We start from the raw sequence: 19409 nt of genomic DNA, 5'->3' as shown, positions 1-19409 counted from the left end.
TCTGTCTGTCTGTCTGTCTGTCTGTCTGTCTGTCTGTCTATCTATCATCTATCTACACAAAATAGGTATACATTGTGATGCTGAACCAGTTGATAATTAAGCATCAAGGGCTGAATTTCTTTAAACACTAAAATCATTTTACAGATCTGATAGCAAATGTCACATGAAAATGTCAAATAGATAGGAGAAAAAGTGCAGCATTTGGGACACGGCGCCTGGCAGGTAATTATTCCAAAAGAAGTATATTTTTCTTAGGTATACGTTTTATTGTCACACACTACGCGTTTCAAGACCGGACAGGTCCCTTCCTCAGGCTTATACAATGGTACAGAGAATAGTACATCCTTTTATACATACAAAAAGACCAGGAAAAAAGGTTGCATCTTCCACACATGTTTGCGATACTACTAAAAAAATAGGAGTAATAACTGGATTGCTTTTATTCGATTTTCATCACCATTGTTAAGGAATACGTATAGGAAGAACATGAAAATATACACATAATAACAGCACAATAGTGAGATGAACACTTATTGGAGCGGTAAATGACTGCCTCCCAAAAATACATGCAGCTAACTTCTTCATTCCAGCAGAAGGCGACCACTACACATTGTTGATGTTTCTACACTGATAATTGACGTCAGCTAATTGATAACTCTCTCACTCCTCCCTCTTTTTTCAAAATGAAGTGTAACTGCTTTCCAGGAAAAACTCAACCTTTTTTCCTGGTCTTTTTGTATGTATGAAAGGATGTACCATTCTCTGTACCATTGTATAAGCCTGATGAACGGACCTGTCCGGTCCTGAAACGCATAGTGTGTGACAATAAAAGGTATACCTAAGAAAAATATACTTCTTTTGAAATAATTACATGCCAGGCACCGTGTCCCAAATGCTGCACTTTTTCTCCTATCTACTTGATTCCTTCTCCCCGGGCACAGTGGATTCCACCCGAGGGATAGCAGTGGGTGGCAGCCGGCACCTAAAGAGAGATCATCATTGATATCAATGCAAAGCAGTAACTTTGTGCCTTTACTTGCACAACAAAACTAGGTGAGTAAACCAGCTCACTATGCACTGTTATCTATATATACCTTCAAAACAGTATTACCTTAGAGGAGCGCCGTTTGTCCTCTTCTCTTCTTTTTTTCCTTTCACACGAAAATGTAGCACTTGCTGTGTCTGTACAGAGTATTATTGTTATTATTATTTTGACTTTACCATTACAGCTGAAATAAAATTTTACACCTCTTTTATATTTCATATGTGTGTTCCATGTATGTGAAAAATCTTAACAAATAAGGGAGAATGGAAAATAAGGTCACGTGTCTTGAAAAAGCTCTAAATTTGAAAGAATTGTAAAAGGGCCTACTGAAAAAAAAAAAAGCCTTCTGTCTTTGTATAGTGTTCCAGAACACCCTTTTCCCAGGCTGCGGTACTTTTAAAATTCTGTCAGGAGTGAAGACTGAAACATAACTTGAGTTACACTTTGAGAAGGCAGTCTCCGACATTCTCCTCCATTTTAATGGTTATAGATCTGAAGGCTATAGACATTGTTGTTCACTTTTGGTCTTTGGTTGTTAATAGGGTGGCAGCAGAACTGACATGGATTTTTATGCATCCGTTATCTTTGATGTCTTTAGTTATCTCCGGACGTTGTATATCATGGTCTTTTTATGATGTCTGTGCTGGAGTGAAAGTTTTTCTCGAACAGTGAAGGATGATAGAGAAGCACCTATCAAAAATGGAAAAGGAACACATGGATCCTTGTGTATCTAGATGTAGATGGTGAGACGAGGGTTGTTAAATTGCTATCGGAGGGATCTCCTTCAAGGCTTTGTTCCATAGCAAGTGGTATCCTTGAACCATTTGTGTTGTTTTACCTTGAGAAAATGTTGCATCTCTACAAAGCTATGGGACTTGGAAGAAGTGTTTGATCCATTTCCATTTTCTCTAGGAACAGTTTCCAAGTAGGTGACTAGGGGATGAGCTACTTCTGCAAACTTGCTTATTTGGTGGTGGTTGGAATAAAACATAAAACTTCTGGTTGAAGTCTTCCGGTATTGGTTTTAGTGTCAATGGACTTATTTCTGGACAGATTCTTCCCCTGCATTTCTCTGAAGTGGGAAACAGCTGCCTACTGGTGAGTGAGCAATACACTGAAGAGGACCTGCTCCCTCTTGGGTGAATGGGCTGTTTGGCTTTCTTATATAGTGCATTTTGAACTGTATACAAAGCAAAACATACAGTATGCAGGTACCTTTTAAATCAAGTGTGAAAAGCTGTAGGCCTATGCCAATGTTTTTGTTTTTTCTAACATGGCCCTCTTTGCTCCATAAATATGCTTGAAAATATTTTTTTGGACCTTTACAACACATTAAGTGGAAAATAAAGTTGCAACTATCTTTCATTTATGCACCATTGATTTATCACTTTCTAGTAAAACTTGTTTGTAAAAAGTGAAGGTAAATTGTATTCTTTTATAAAACTATACACAAAGAAATGCAATTAAATCTGCTGTAAAATGGTCTCAGGATGCTTGTATGTATTTTGTATTAAAGTTTATGGATTCTATGTTACTAATAATAATCTAAACAGTTGTAAATGTACAATGAAATTACAAAAATGTGGAGTCCTATTGTAATCCCAGTTTATGGGCAACATGGAAGCACAGTTACACATTGGCTTCGGGGATTCACAGTTGCTTAGTGATTATCACTACAGCCTGGCAAAACTGCTGTTCTGCCTTTAAAGCCAGTCAGGGAACATCTCCATGCAGTCTGTATGTTCCCCCCTATTCATGTTTTCCCCCATACTCAAAAACATACTGATAGGTTAAATAGTTTCCTATGGAATTAGTTGTAGTATGTTTGCATGCTTGATTTAGGAGTGCATTCTCTTTGAACACACTGCAGAATATGTTGCCACAATCTAAAAGAGGAAAAAAAAAATTATGGTTCTGTACTACTGGTAACTTGTTTGCTTATTTTAGAAGTCCAATTCCATGATCTGGAAATGCCTATTAAAAGTTGACATTTGTTTAAAAAAAATATAAATAGGATCAATGAATAACAACTTACGTGTAAGATTCCCTGGTGTCCTTTGAGGGGAGGTAGTAGAATGTCATTTGAGGGCTGAGTTTTATTTGATATTTAGTAAGGTTTCCTTCCCCCTACCCACTAGGAAGGTAGATATATAATCCTCTCTAATGTAAGAAAGGATGGGCAAGATAGCTGACCTGTAGTAGTGATGAGTGGTAGGGTATGTTAGCTCATATCCAGTAGGTACTGTAGTTATGTAGGTTACCGGGTACCCAGTCATAAAGGTAGGGAATAGTAGATACTTGAATATCATAGGCAACAGCTGTTTTGCATGGACACGCTTTCTCAAGCCCTCAGATATTATGATCTGAGGGCTTGAGAAAGCGTGTCTACGTGAAACAGCTGTTGCCTGTGATACTCACTGTCTATACTCGCTTGTTCTTTTTTTTACTATTAAGCAATTACAGTAAGAAAAGTCGACTTGGGTGAGTGCCGCTCTTTTGTATTTTACTTCTCTACATTGAAAAATATGGTGTTCAAACTTTGAGCCATATATTTCTGAAGCACCTGTTCCACTTTTTCCGACATACCAGTCGTGTAAAGTTGGCAAAGCTTCAGAGCTGTGCAGAGCACATTGTTTTTTTTATTAAACAGTCCCTTCACTTTTCTACTTAAGATAAACATTAACTTAATAAAAAAAAATTGTAGATTTGTTGGAAAAAGGTTTTTCTATAAGGCCCTATGATTTCTGTGTACGCCCCTTCATGCCTAATGTAGTGTAGGTCCCTCTTGTGCTGCCAAAACAGTTCTTACCTGTCGAGGCACAGACTTCACAGGACCTCTGAAGGTGTCCTGTGGTGTCTGGCACTAAGATGTTAGCGCCAAATCTTTTAAGTCCTGTAAGTTGCAAAGTGGGGCCTCCCATTGATGCTCAGTTGGATTGAGATCTTGGGAATTTGGAGGCCAAGTTACCACCTTGAACTTTTTGTAATGTTCCTCAAACCATTCCTGAACAATTAATGCGGTATGACAGGGCACATTATCCTGCTGAAAGATGCCGCTGTCATTAGGGAATACAGGTGACATGAAGGGGTGTACTTGGTCTGCAACAATGTTTAGCTAGGTGGTACGTGTCAAAGTAATATCCACATGAATGCCAGGACCCAACGTTTCCCAGTAAAACATTTTCAAGCGCATCACACGGTTTACGCTGGCTTGCCTACTTCCCATAGTGCATCTCGGAACCATATCTTCCCTAGGTAAGCGATGCACATGCACCCGGCCAACCACATGATGTAAAAGAAAACATGATTCATGAGGCCATCTTTCATTGTTCCATGGTAAGGTTCTGATGTTCACGTGCCCATTATAGCCACTTTTGGTGGTTCGCAGGGGTTAGCATGGGTATTATAAACCAGTTTACAGACACATAGCCCCCAAACACAACAAACTGCGATGCACTGTGTGTCCAGAAACTTTCCTTTCATAGCCAGCATTAATTTTTTCAGCAATTTGTGCTGCAGTAGGTCCTCAGTTGCATTGGATTGCAACAGAGTGTCCTTCACTCCTCATGCAGATCAGTGAGTCGTGGGTGCTCATGACACTGTCGTCAGTTCACCGATTCTCCTTCCTTGGACCACTTTTAGTCAGGTGCCAACCAGTGCATAATGGGAACACCCCGCAAGACCTGCTGTTTTGGAGATGCTAGACATCACAATTTGGCCCTTATCAAAGTCGCACAGATCCTTACACTTGCCCATTTTTCCTGCTTCCAATACATTAACCAAGAACTGACTGATCACTTGCTGCCTAATATATCCCATCCCTTAACAGGTACCATTACCAAGGTAATCAATGCTATTCACTTTACCTGTCAGTGGTTTAAATGTTATGGCTCATCGATATATATATGTATATATATATATATATATATATATATATATGTGTATATATATATATATATATATATACATATATATATATATACATATATATATATATATATACATACATATATATACATACATATATATATATACATACATATATATATATATATATACATACATATATATATATATATATATATATACATACAGTGAAGGAAATAAGTATTTGATCCCGTGCTGATTTTGTAAGTTTGCCCACTGTCAAAGACATGAACAGTCTAGAATTTTTAGACTAGGTTAATTTTACCAGTGAGAGATAGATTATATAAAAAAAATAACAGAAAATCACATAGTCAAAATTATATATATTTATTTGCATTGTGCACAGAGAAATAAGTATTTGATCCCTTTGCCAAACAAGACTTAATACTTGGTGGCAAAACCCTTGTTGTCAAGCACAGCAGTCAGACGTTTTTTGTAGTTGATGATGAGGTTTGCACACATGTTAGATGGAATTTTGGCCCACTCCTCTTTGCAGATCATCTGTAAATCATTAAGATTTCGAGGCTGTCGCTTGGCAACTCGGATCTTCAGCTCCCTCCATAAGTTTTCGATGGGATTAAGGTCTGGAGACTGGCTAGGCCACTCCATGACCTTAATGTGCTTCTTTTTGAGCTACTCCTTTGTTGCCTTGGCTGTATGTTTCGGGTCATTGTCGTGCTGGAAGACCCAGCCACGAGCCATTTTTAATGTCCTGTTGGAGGGAAGGAGGTTGTCACTCAGGATTTGACGGTACATGGCTCCATCCATTCTCCCATTGATGCGGTGAAGTAGTCCTGTGCCCTTAGCAGAGAAACACCCCCAAAACATAATGTTTCCACCGCCATGCTTGACAGTGGGGACGGTGTTCTTTGGGTCATAGGCAGCATTTCTCTTCCTCCAAACACGGCGAGTTGAGTTAATGCCAAAGAGCTCAATTTTAGTCTCATCTGACCACAGCACCTTCTCCTAATCACTCTCAGAATCATCCAGATGTTAATTTGCAAACTTCAGATGGGCCTGTACATGTGCCTTCTTGAGCAGGGGGACCTTGCAGGCAGTGCAGGATTTTAATCCATTACGGCGTAATGTGTTACCAATGGTTTTCTTGGTGACTGTGGTCCCAGCTGCCTTGAGATCATTAACAAGTTCCCCCCGTGTAATTTTCGGCTGAGCTCTCACCTTCCTCAGGATCAAGGATACCCCACGAGGTGAGATTTTGCATGGAGCCCCAGATCGATGTCGATTGACAGTCATTTTGTATGTCTTCCATCTTCTTACTATTGCACCAACAGTTGTCTCCTTCTCACCCAGCGTCTTACTTATGGTTTTGTAGCCCATTCCAGCCTTGTGCAGGTCTATGATCTTGTCCCTGACATCCTTAGAAAGCTCTTTGGTCTTGCCCATGTTGTAGAGGTTAGAGTCAGACTGATTAATTGAGTCTGTGTACAGGAGTCTTTTATACAGGTGACCATTTAAGACAGCTGTCTTTAATGCAGGCACCAAGTTGATTTGGAGCGTGTAACTGGTCTGGAGGAGGCTGAACTCTTAATTGTTGGTAGGGGATCAAATACTTATTTCTCTGTGCACAATGCAAATAAATATATATAATTTTGACTATGTGATTTTCTGTTTTTTTTTCTCTATAATCTATCTCTCACTGGTAAAATTAACCTAGCCTAAAAATTCTAGACTGTTCATGTCTTTGACAGTGGGCAAACTTACAAAATCAGCAAGGGATCAAATACTTCTTTCCTTCACTGTATATATATACATACATATATATATATATATATATATATATATATATATATATATACATATGTATACATATATGTATATATATATTTTAGACCATGCACTTCAACTTGGAAAGAGGGCAACAACAGCTCTAGGGATAGTATTTCACTGTTAAGGAATGAAGACCAAAGAACACGTAGAGGAATTCCATATACATTGTTTAGAAGCACAGAATGCTTCCTAGTACCTGAATTAGCTAAGTGACCTTGGTGTTGAATGTCTCATTCACTTCCATAGATAGGACTTTAGAGGAAACTAGGGGCTTTTCCTATTTACAACTGGCAATACAACAAGCAAGTACTGTTTAGCTTTCGGAGTTTGCAGGCATTTACTGCCATAACTGATGGTAGGATTTTCTCTATTCAGGGCAGTTTGCATGGGGTCATGTTGAAAGAATACCAGTAAGTTGAACAAGCTGTGTAATGCTTTTATGTTGTTTTCTTGAGTACATAACCAGTTATATGATGTGCAACTTAACTGCTAACTAAATTGATTAATCATAGATAAATAAGGTATAATGATCTTGATATTATTCTGATAAACTATTTAATAATATGCTTGAATGATATAATTTCAGCTCTATTGAATATATTTATACATTGATTATATCATATATTAAACCCAAACTGGTTTGATGCTTGGCATAGATTAACAGATTGTAGTTAGTTACAATTACAGGTAGTTGCAGAAGCATTAGTTGCAATGTTAAAGCAATAAACTGTATTTGTATAGTAAAGTGTTATATGAAAATGTACATTTCACAAGTAGCTGTATGAAGGAACACAGGATCAGTGATCCATAGTAAGGAAACAGAGCGCTGGAGGGTATTTACATATATTGCGAAAATGCTACTAAATGTACCTGCAACAGTTTTCATTAACTGCTTCCTGCACCTAGAAGTGCGTGTATTACATATAACTATATATTTAGCAAAACATTCACATTGCACTGCTTCTTGTTGCATGTGGGTAATGAAAGTTGATCCACAGGCTTCCTATATACCAAAAAAAATATTCACCAGTTCAAGTCACAATTTTTGCAGATTGGTCATAAATACATAATAATCGATGATAATTTGTGCGAAGGATTCAAAATAGTCAGTTTTGGACAATATTTATCTTATGTCTACGGCCAGCTTTAGAGAATGCTAATGTGTGATTCAATGAAAATTTGCCTCAACATATGGTTTATGGCAAGGAGTCGTATTTGCAGAATATAAGACAATAGTGGTATGTGAAATGCTGGAATATAAATCTGTATTTCAACCTCTACTGTTTCATATGTGGCAAATTCATCTCTATAATAGAAACATTTTACTAATTTGCTCATCTGTAGGATCACAATAATTTGTTAATTGCAGGGGAACCACAATGTCAGCGCTAGTTGATGGCACAACTCCTTTAAATTTAGGGTTAAGTGAGAACATTTTACCACAATGTATATGGAGGTAGCTGGTAGTGATATATACCATATACATAAGTCTTAGTCTCCATGGCCACAATTGGTCACGCAAGAGTTGCAGTAAAATTGCTGAATTACCATGACCACAATTTCGATGTTCTCTTCTTGGAAAAAAAAAAGTAGAAAGCATGTCAGATTTTTTGTGATGGTGACAAAGTTACTTGTGATTTTTTTTTCCGCATAGGAAACATTGAAATTGCAATGCGAATTAGTAGTGCGATTTTACACTGACTTGCATGGAGCCCTAGCCTAAAAGAGCACTCTGAGGGTATGTTCACACGCAGTGTTTTCAGGCGTATTTTGGGGCGTTTACGCCTCGAAAACCGCCTGAAAAAACGGAAGCTGAAAGCCTACAAACATCTGCCCATTGAAATCAATGGGAAAAACAGCATTTAGTTCATACGGGGCGTCTTTTTACGCCTCTGTTTAAAAAAACGGAGTGTAAAAAGACGCTCCGTAAAAAGAAGTAGCATGTCACTTCTTGAGGCGTTTTTTGGAGCTGATTTTCCATTGAACACTATGAAAAACGCCTGAAAAACCCTCAAAACACTCCTGAAAAGAAGACTCAAAAGAAGCTCCAAATTAAAAGAAGCTTAATTTTCAGCTTCAAAAAAGCCTGAAAATCAGAGGCTGTTTTCTCTGAAAACAGCTCCGTATTTTCAGACATTTTTTAGTAAGCATATGAACATACCCTAAGGCTGGATTCACACGAGCAAGTTTGGTCCGTAAAGGACGGAACGTATTTCGGCCGCAAGTCCCGGACTGACCACACTGCAGGGAGCTGGGCTCCTAGCATCATAGTTTTGTAGGACGCTAGGAGTCCCTGCCTCTCCGTGGAACTACTGTCCCCTACTGAAAACATGATTACAGTACGGGACAGTTGTCCTGCAGCGAGGCAGGGACTCCTAGCGTCGTACATAACTATGATGCTAGGAGCCCGGCTCCCTGTGGTGTGTTCGGTCCGGGACTTGCGGCCGTAATACGTTTCGTCCTTTACTGACCGAACATGCTCGTGTGAATCCAGCCTCACACGATGCTTCCCAGAAAACAACATATTCTAAAAGAGCACGTGGTAAACTTGCTTAACATTGACTAGTTTGATGGTAAAGCAATCAACTGGTATTATTCATTCTAGATTGTCTGAAAATAAATGAAAATGAAGCAAATCACATCATTTGTAGGAAAAATATTTTTATTACCACAAGTCTAGAAACGGAATATATATTAATAGTAAACACAACATAAATATTGTATTCCTTATATGAGACACAAAAAAAATAACATGAAATATGAACTACAGTATGTAGGTATATGGATATTGTAATTAAAACATCTGTGTCTGCTAATGACTTCAAATTCAACTTTATGATATGAATAGTAGCAGCTATTGTATATAGAATAGAAGTATAGCCTGCTATGGTGGCTGACATCATCTCACCAATTACTATTTCCCTTTTGCTTCTTTAAGCAGGTCAAATAAAAAGAATTAAGTAAAAAAACTGCGACTTTGTCTACAAGAATATTTTTAAACTTCAAGGTTCACAACACTTTGAAATAATTTGTAGTTTGAAACAGGTTGCCCTAGATAAAATAAACAAATGTATTTATATTCTGTATACTCATAGACGACAATGAAGCAAGAGGAAACAATAAAGGCGTTATGTTCGTAACATTTTTATTGCATTGCTCTGAAGGAAAGTAATTGTAAATGCCAGACCATATTTTAGAAACCATTGTGGCCTACAAGGGATACATGAAAACAAGAGAACACATTTAATATCACAGTTTGGCACTTTCACTCATGGTTTAGCAAGAAGCATTAAACTACCAGTGCATCAAGATAAATCAGTCGGATAGCAACCCATTCAGCTATATTTGCAATTGTAAAATGCTACAGATTATTAATAGTGCATTAACAATGTATTGATGATGAATGGTTGGCAATCCACATGAAGCCACCTGTCAAAAAATAAATAGTATGCTATGGATAGATAGATTGAATCCAAACCCCAAGTCAATATTTAATTGACAATTTGGAAACAATATATAGTGAACCTTGCTTCCATCTTCCTCCAAGTTGCGCCTTTAGTTAGGGTAGGTCTGATGGATTGCAGGAATTGTCTTGGTTAATATTTTTTCATATACCTTTTTTAATGAAAGAAACAATATGCTCTAAACATGGTGTAACTAGAGTCTGAAATAGTTTCAAATAAACGGGGTTCTAAACATTATAACACATAACTTTTATAAATTAAACAATAGAACACATAGCTTCTATAATCACACATAAAGTACCTGTGATATTCTTTGTGTTACAATTGAGTCCTTAAAGAATTCCCTTAGGGACTGTTGCCCAGTACTGTTTTTTTTTAAATTGAATTATATACCCTGTTTCCATACAGAAGCTTCATGACTGTGATGCTTACATAAAGAATAATGTAGGTTTCCCATCCATAGAGCAAACTATACAATACAACATTACAACGTTGGTGGACTGAGTGAGTATATCATCTAAATTTATGTAAGCTTTTTGAATTTAGTTAAAAAAAAACTATTTTTTGTAAAATTTCTCTGTACAAATTACCCCTTTAACTGTGTATAACTTTTCATAGATAGTTGTTTCTATGATATCAGTGAAACATCTGCTTGACCTCTTGTGCCCCTGCTATTTCCGTATTTTTTTCTGTCACAGGGGGACTCTATTCCTTCACTTGTATTATGAGTAAAAATGGATTGCTTTACATTATGTAGTAAAATATCTTTTCAGCGACATCAATCAGTGCTGATCTTCAGAAGTGCTCAGTATAACCCGATTACAGAGCAGTTTGTTATATTGGGAAGAAAAAATAGTAAATCTATGGCCATTATGTAAAGCATATTCTAAGTACCAAAAGAGGCCTATGACTCCAACCTTCAAAACATGGGAACAGCAACTTTTGTACATCTAGAAAAAGTAAAAAAAACCTTTTACACTGCTGCTGCTGCCACCACCATGAACTGAACATATTTCACACCAAAAAAAAATAATGTCCCAAATCTTTCATAAGCCCAAAATCCCATGTAGCTAATTAGCAGTCCTTAATTCTTTAATATATTTATTTACTCATAATATGGTACCTGTAATCAGAAGAAAATATTTACAATAAATATACCGTTAAAAAACGAATTAAAAAATAAATAAAACATGTTAAAAAACACGATTACGCTTCATAAACACGACATTATTATGACTCCCATAGAAAGCTATACTAAGACCCTCTGTATGCCTCCAATTTCATATAATGTATTTTTCTGACAAATTCATATAGAATCTGCCAGAAATAAAACTGGGACATGTTTTTTTTATTGGATGGCATATTATTGAGGTATTCTCCCCTAAAATCATTGCTTCTACAGAATATATATCACCGTAGTAAAAGGTGGTATGAAGTCACCATACAGCAACACATGGAGAGGCTACAGCTCTGTAGTCCACGTCTGAAGAGACTCAGTGTGCTGCCGTACAGGCTCCGTGCGCATGGCTCTGCCATGTGTATAAGGCCTTAGTTATGATTAAAAGAGTAAGATATTAACTGCGAAATATCATATTTTGATGAAACAGTTACTGATATTTTATCAGCACATGACTTTCTACTAATAATCTATATTTCCGATAATTTCATGAATTACGCTTAAAACAAAACTGGAATCCTATAATAAAATGAAGAATAAAGAGTAGACCACATAGGTGATCTTGATGTCACCTTCAATTTCTAACTAAAACAAAAAACAACAGAGCTCAAAACGTAAAACTCTTATACATATAATGGGATAATACACTAGAATTAATAGGGAGAAAAAAAATAACAGGAATTATCTAATCCAACATTGTTAGGTCCTGCCAATTACTGACACATATTATGTTTGAATCATTTTTATGAGAGAACAGGAAAAACAACATCTTGTGATATCCACCCATACACTGTAATTACTGGTCTCCTCATGTTCCCAATAGAGTAAGAAGATTGCAGAAGAAGATGGAGAGTGTTATAGGGCCAATATTGGTTGGCACAGTCTGTATATCCACAGAGAAAACTCACAATTAGAACAATGCCATGTCGAATACATCCGTGCACCTGGAGCTAAACCAGGGATATAGTACCATTACTTAATACAAATACTAAATCCTACAAATCCAGCACACACATACACAACCTACAGTAACAACACTGCTAGCACTCTCTAAGATGTTCACTCCATCTACTAAGACATCTGGCCTTCAGCCAGCAAACTAATTTATCTAGGATCCTAAACAAGTGCGTGTATTTGAATTCCAGTTTATAGATTTTCCCAATGGTGTAATTAATTAAGTGTCCATAAATAAACATGTAGGAGGTGTTTTTTTTTTCTAAACCGGTGCAGGAAACAAACACAAGCTCCTGATAGACAAAACTCAACATATTGAAGGCAATGTTAAGCTTTTAGCAAGCTGTTAAGTGGATGGCTTGAATTTACACTGTTGGAGCATTTCTGGAAATATCAGCAATAAAAGGTTTTCTGGTAATGCTGTGTAAAGATTTATACAAGCATTCGGTTACAGTATATAGTCCTTTCCTAGTACAAGTAAAAGCATTTTTGTTATTTCTTTCTTTAAATAAAATAATGCATTCTGTGTTATTTTAGTTTTACACAGAACGGTAATAAGAATTTGGTTTTACTGCGCATATTGTTACAATAGCATGCTAATAGAGGGAAAATATATGTCTGGTGTATTGTAGAGTACACACTTGACCGTTATTGTAATTGCTGGGCCAAAGGAGCGAGTATTGGCTTTAGCCTAAACATTCCAGAACAGTATTTTTCAAGGCTCATTGTGATTTACTTATCTTATGTCCAAGGTGTGCTATTATTGGAGCTCATGGAGACTTTGTGTTCTAACAACAGACCTTTTTTTTTTAATCAAATCACAAAAGTGCAGTAAATAGAAAACCAGGAGAACAACAAAAATAGAGCCAGCAATAAATGTATAGTAGTATGCAAAAGTAAAAAACAAGGAAGAGCAGGATATCCAGCACTCTTTGTAAAAGCTAGCTATGATTAAGAACCCTAAAGGTTTGAAATGCGTAAGCGTGGTCCCGGGATTATCATTTTAATTGTCCGGTCTTTTTTTAAAATGTCCAAATAAATGGTTTCGTTTACAAAGAGTGCTGGATATCCTGCTCTTCCATGTTTATTGCCTTGAATACCTGCTATTAACTCAGGACTTCTCCTTGGTTATCTACTCATAATGTGGTCTGGACAAACACATGGAATAAACGCAGTGGAAACGCGGTGAGCGAACCCTTGTATATACATTTTTTCTATTTAATACAGTATGTGAAAGTGACTAAAGTCTAAAGAAAACTGCAAATGTAAGGATCATTGGAATAAAATCTCTGTTGTAGTGAGAAAAATAAACTTCTGGCTGCTTTTGAACCCCTAACTCTTAGGCCAGGGCTACACCTAGACTTTTTGTAGTACTACATAATTGATTTTAACTATTGAGTGACAGCTGTAGTCAAAGATTGCATGCAACTCAATGGACTAATTTGGACTTCAGCAGTTACTCAATAGTTAAAATCAATTTTGTAGTACTACAAAAAGTCTAGGTGTAGCCCTGGCTTAAATAACCATAAGTCCTCCTTATTTTTCATACCTGGAGTTTATAATAACTCACTCAGGTTGCCTTTCTCACTAGCAAGAGGCCTTAGGGAACAAATGTGTTATGTTTCATTCCTGTTCCTTGCATAAGCAAAATACAGACTCTACCACGGAGTGTGTTAAAAGCTAGGTAAACCTTTGAATTACATACTTTTTGAGATACAGCTTCCCTGTATTCTCTATACATAGCAGCTGTATCAGTTGCTAAATTCTGTTGCCACCCGGTCCCATCAGGTTACGGGTTCATAACTTAGATGTGATAGATTACAAGTGGATCCTGCGTGTCAGAGACATGTAGGACCCGCTGACACTGAACCCGCCAGGTGTGCGGAGCTGACGGATTCAGATTATAGCAAACGATACAGCTGCTCTGTATAGAGATTACAGAGAAGATGTATCTCAAAAAGTAAAAAGCATTTTTAATAAAAACTATTTATAAAGTTGCACTAATCACACTGACTTACATTTTGATTTTAAAAAATGCCATTCAAAGATTTACATAGCCTTTAACAATTTTTCAGTTCTAGGGCCACATTTTCAGATTGGAGGAGCTGTACTAAAATGTTGTCATAACATATTCCACCACAAACCGATAGCACGTTTATTGCTCAACTAATTGAGATTTAATTATCTAAAACTGTGCATCTACATTAAGTGTTTTCTAGATCCTTGAGAAATGTTAGGTCTTGATGACAACATGAGACACGTCTTGTTTCAGCCAAAGCTTTGTGTCATATACCATAGCAAACAGCAATGTGGCTATGACAAGATTAGGCATTGTAGCCATGCATCAGTACAACATTGACTCATTAGTGGGACAAGCTGGAGAGCACTGACCATTCACACATTAGGCCAGTGCTCAATGGCCCATAGCTACAAAGGACCCACAGCCCCTGAGTCAGATGCATTAACTTTTAAGTGAAGAGTCTATTAAAAAAAAAACATAAAGTTGAATTTGATACAATATGCTCAAATCCATTGCAATGCAACCTGATTGTTAAGGAGCCCATGACTAATTTTCCATGGACTCCCAGCCAGATCACTCTGTTTGCCCATGGGGACAAAAAAAAAAATGCTATGGCAACAACAAATGCTTCTTATGCTGCCAGTATTGATTAAAACAACCAATGATACAATGTATCCCTAGGCTAAATGCTAATGGAACTACTATATCAAGCTCCTGTCTCTGCTTTTCTGCTTAGTCTCTTCTCCTAGGCTAGAAAAATTGGGCTTTAGCAAGTCATTAAACCTTTGGGAGAAATGAATCGAAACTGGTTAAAAAAGTGGAGATGTTGCCAATAACAACTAATGAAGTCCCTGTTTTAATTTTAAAAAGGACCTCTAAGAAATGAGAGCAGTAATGTTACATAGTTACATAGTTAGTACGGCTGAAAAAAGACACATGTCCATCAAGTTCAACCAAGGGAAGGGAAAAGGGAAGGATTGGTTCCTATAGGCAACTGCTCATCTTTTCCTTGCACCAGTTTAGATGAATTTCCTCTATTGTCTATTGTGACTGTCACTCCTGCTGAGGACTGTACAGAGATGCATTATGGACTGCAAGATTACATGTATGCTCCGCAGGGTCCAGGACCTTGTGAACACAGTAAAATATATATTTTTTACACAGGCAATAGGACCAATGCATTGCATGTTTTCTTTCCTGGTCCTGATTAAAGATATGAGGGCAGCCTAAAGGTGTCAACAGTAGAAGCAAGACTGCAAATGAGTCTTAAGGGAGTATGGGCTTGAAGATCACTAAAACTCTAGTTAATTCATTTGTAGATTTAGTTGGAGTCCTCATTTAATACTCTTGACAATCTACTGCAGTTGCTATGCTAGAAAGATTTTTCTTACCAATTATAAATTATCGTGAAATGAGACATTGTTCTGAATAAAATACATTCCATATCAGCCGGGAAAATTATTCAAGGCTATAGCTGCCTAGTCTGAAATGAATGTAAATAAACAATGAACTGTTTCAATGTGTTTGCTCCTTACTTTGAGGCATTTTTATTCCTAGACTATTTTGTCTCCTTTTTTCCTTGTCTAGTCTCCTTATGTAATTTAGTGTACTGTTCTCCCTGTATGTGGTCTGCTAGAGTACGTGATTGTTGCATTAACCTTACATCACAGTACTTTTTAATATTCCGATGGGTTTGATGGTTTTGAAGAAGTCTTAAAATACACCATTTATTATTATTATTATTATAATAATTATTAAACATAATATAATCTGTAAAATATGAATAGTGATCCAATGGGTGTTCTGTACTCATTGGAAAAAAGTATCTTTTATTTAAGCAGATTTATTAAAGTCCATACCAATGATGGTTAATTTAAGAACATTATAAATATGGACCTATATCACTTTTTCTCCTAGTCCAAACACATTTTCCTTTCTGCTGCCTAAGAGCATTATCATAATACACTATGTTTCAGTATACAAAGATTTATTAATATTCAGTTAATATAATGTTTGGAAACACACAGCCATATTCTGATTTTAGTTTAATGCAAATTACTTTTTACAATCATACTTTAAATGATCATTGAAGCAGAGTTAGGTTGGGAATCTGCCAATATATGGAAGTATTACATTTTAGTAGTTGTAGTTTTCTTCTAATACCTCTACATGTAACTGCAGTTGAAAGTGAACAAATATAAAATGTCAAAAGTCTCTAAAAGTGTACAAAAAAAAGTTTAATACACCCTAGCAGTGAACAATGAAGCCAGGTACAAAAAAGAAAAGTGCTATAATATAAGCCTAAAAAATCCTGGCACTTTTCCAAGGCCCTCTTCATGCCAAAAAAAAAGGTAACCCCCCCCCCAAAAAAACACATACAGTAAGTCATACAGGCAGTGGCGGTTTATGTGCAGTTTTTATTACAATTGATGTCTACGGGGAGAAGGTCCTCAAAAACGCCACGCCCACAGCGAGTTAGTAAGAAGTGTACCAAAGTGTGTCTTGGGAAATAAAAAACCTTCATTAGGCTCTTTCTTTGTGCCTTAATGTAAATCTAAGAAAAATGAAAGAAATCGTGTTCATACTACTTACATAAATTCTGTCTAAACTACAATTGTACATGCATAACCAGTACCATTGATATAAGTGTAGGCAATATTACTACCACTACTAGTACTACTTCTACTACTACTACTACTAATATTTAATAAAATGCAAAATAATAAGTACAGATTATTTAAAGTTTCTGTACATTTGAGGGGAACAATAAGCTATATATATATATATATATATATATATATATACATATATATATATATATATATTTAACTTAAAAAGAGTTTATATTTATATAGGGTAGTTAATTGCATTTATACAATTAATTAAACATGTATAGTTGAAAACTGTATTTTGCAAAACAGGACACTGTTACTAAACTACATTTGTTCAAGCAAAATAAAAATTAAAATAAATTTACAAAGTTTTAAATATTTAAAATAAAAAAATACAGAACATTCTTTACAATGTATATGTACATTCCCTGCACTCATGCAATGTGTTTAAACACGTTGCATCACTGAATGTAAATATAAAAGGAACAGAAAAGCAAAAAATATATAATTAAGACTTTAATAAACAAAATAACGTTTGACCATGTCTATAGTTTTTACACAATAAGGGCGGGTTCACACATGGCGGAATTTCACTTAAATTCCGCTGCGGACACTCCGCAGCGTTAATCCGCAGCGGAGCCGTTTCTCCATTGACTTTCACTTTAATTTAGCAGTGTTCGTTTACACGATGCGTACAATTCCGCTGCGGAGCATAGGCTGCGGAGCGGAATTTGGTGTCCGCAGCATGCTCTGTCTGTTGCGGAGCAGTGGCGGACTGGTTGCGGACTCATGGCGGAATTTCTCCATTGACTTCAATGGAGAGTCAAAATTCCGCAATGAAGTCCGCAGATCTTATGTGTGCTGCGGAGCGTATTGTTTTTACTACCATGACATTTCTTCATTCTGGCTGGACCTATGTATTTCTAGGTCTACAGCCAGACTGAGGAAGTCAATGGGGCTCCCGTAATGACGGGAGCGTTGCTAGGAGACGTCTGTAAATAGTCACTGTCCAGGGTGCTGAAAGAGTTACGCGATCGGCAGTAACTGTTTCTGCACCCGGGACAGTGACTACCGATCTCAATATACATGTATCTGTAAAAAAAAATATAAGTTCATACTTACCGAGAACTCCCTGCGTCTGTCTCCAGTCCGGCCTCCCAGGATGACGTTTCAGTGTAAGTGACGGCTGCAGCCAATCACAGGCCAAGCACAGGCTGCAGCGGTCACATGGACTGGAGCGTCATCCAGGGAGGTCGGGCCGGATGCCGAAAGAGGGACGCGTCACCAAGACAACGGCCGGTAAGTATGAATTTCTTTGACTTTCACTAGGGAAAGTGCTGTCCCTTCTCTCTATCCTGCACTGAATAGGGAGAAGAGAAGCACTTTTCCTGCAGTCCGCAGCGGCCAGTCCGCATCAATTTTCTGCACATTTTGTGCAGATCCGCTGCAGAATCTGCAACGCAGATTCTGTGCGGCATTGATGCGGACAGTTGCGGAGGAATTCCGCCATGTGTGGTCATGCCCTTACAGTAAATGGAATTTTAAAACCACATACAAAACCTTAATAATGATTAAAATAATTTGTGAGTTTGTACATTTGTACAGAGCTTCTATCTGTCGCATTCATATTTATCTGGAAAAGTCCATGACATTATATCAGATGTCATAAGTCTCGTCCATGATGCTCGTCGCGTGCTGTTTCCCTGTAACACTAAGCCAGAGAATCTACCGCAACATCTATATTACATACTGTTAGACTGTTGATGTTTTTTTTTTTAGGACTGAGGAGTTTTCTAAATATTTACAGAGCCTGCAGACGTAGAGAAGGGAACTAAAGGTTGTCGGATGGTACGAAAGATAATACTATATCCTAATAGGACATATTACAAAGTCTCCAAAAAATATATATAATGACAGTCATGCTTCAAAGCAACACTAAAACAATATAGCACTTCCTCCTTGAATATTTTTCTCTTTTTAAATCCTATTTTTTCCTAAACCTTTAATAAATATATAAAGTCCCTTCTTCTTCTAACAATCCTATCTTTGGTTCCAAGGGAGTATTCACATGAAATGCATGAATTTATAACGCGATTTACAAAATTGTGCCAAAACGCTTTAAAATGCATGCGGTTGTTTTGGTGCATTTTTCGGCCGTGCACCAAAAAACGCAGCAAAACCGCATCGCACGAATACACCCTAAGACAACTGGTTTGTATAAAGAACTTTCCGCCTATTGCTCTGTCTGCAATACACCAGGAGCTTTGAAGAGAACCTGTCATGTTGAACATGTTGCCCTAATTGCAAGCAGCATGTCACAGAGCAGACGAAGCTGAGCGGATTGATATATAGGTTTTGTGCAAAAAGATTTATGATTACCTGTAATAATTTCATTTAAATCTCTACTCACAGTGGCCTAAAG

This window comes from Rhinoderma darwinii, chromosome 4 (assembly GCF_050947455.1).
Source record: "Rhinoderma darwinii isolate aRhiDar2 chromosome 4, aRhiDar2.hap1, whole genome shotgun sequence".
NCBI lineage: Eukaryota > Metazoa > Chordata > Amphibia > Anura > Rhinodermatidae > Rhinoderma > Rhinoderma darwinii.
This window is presented reverse-complemented; position numbering follows the sequence as displayed.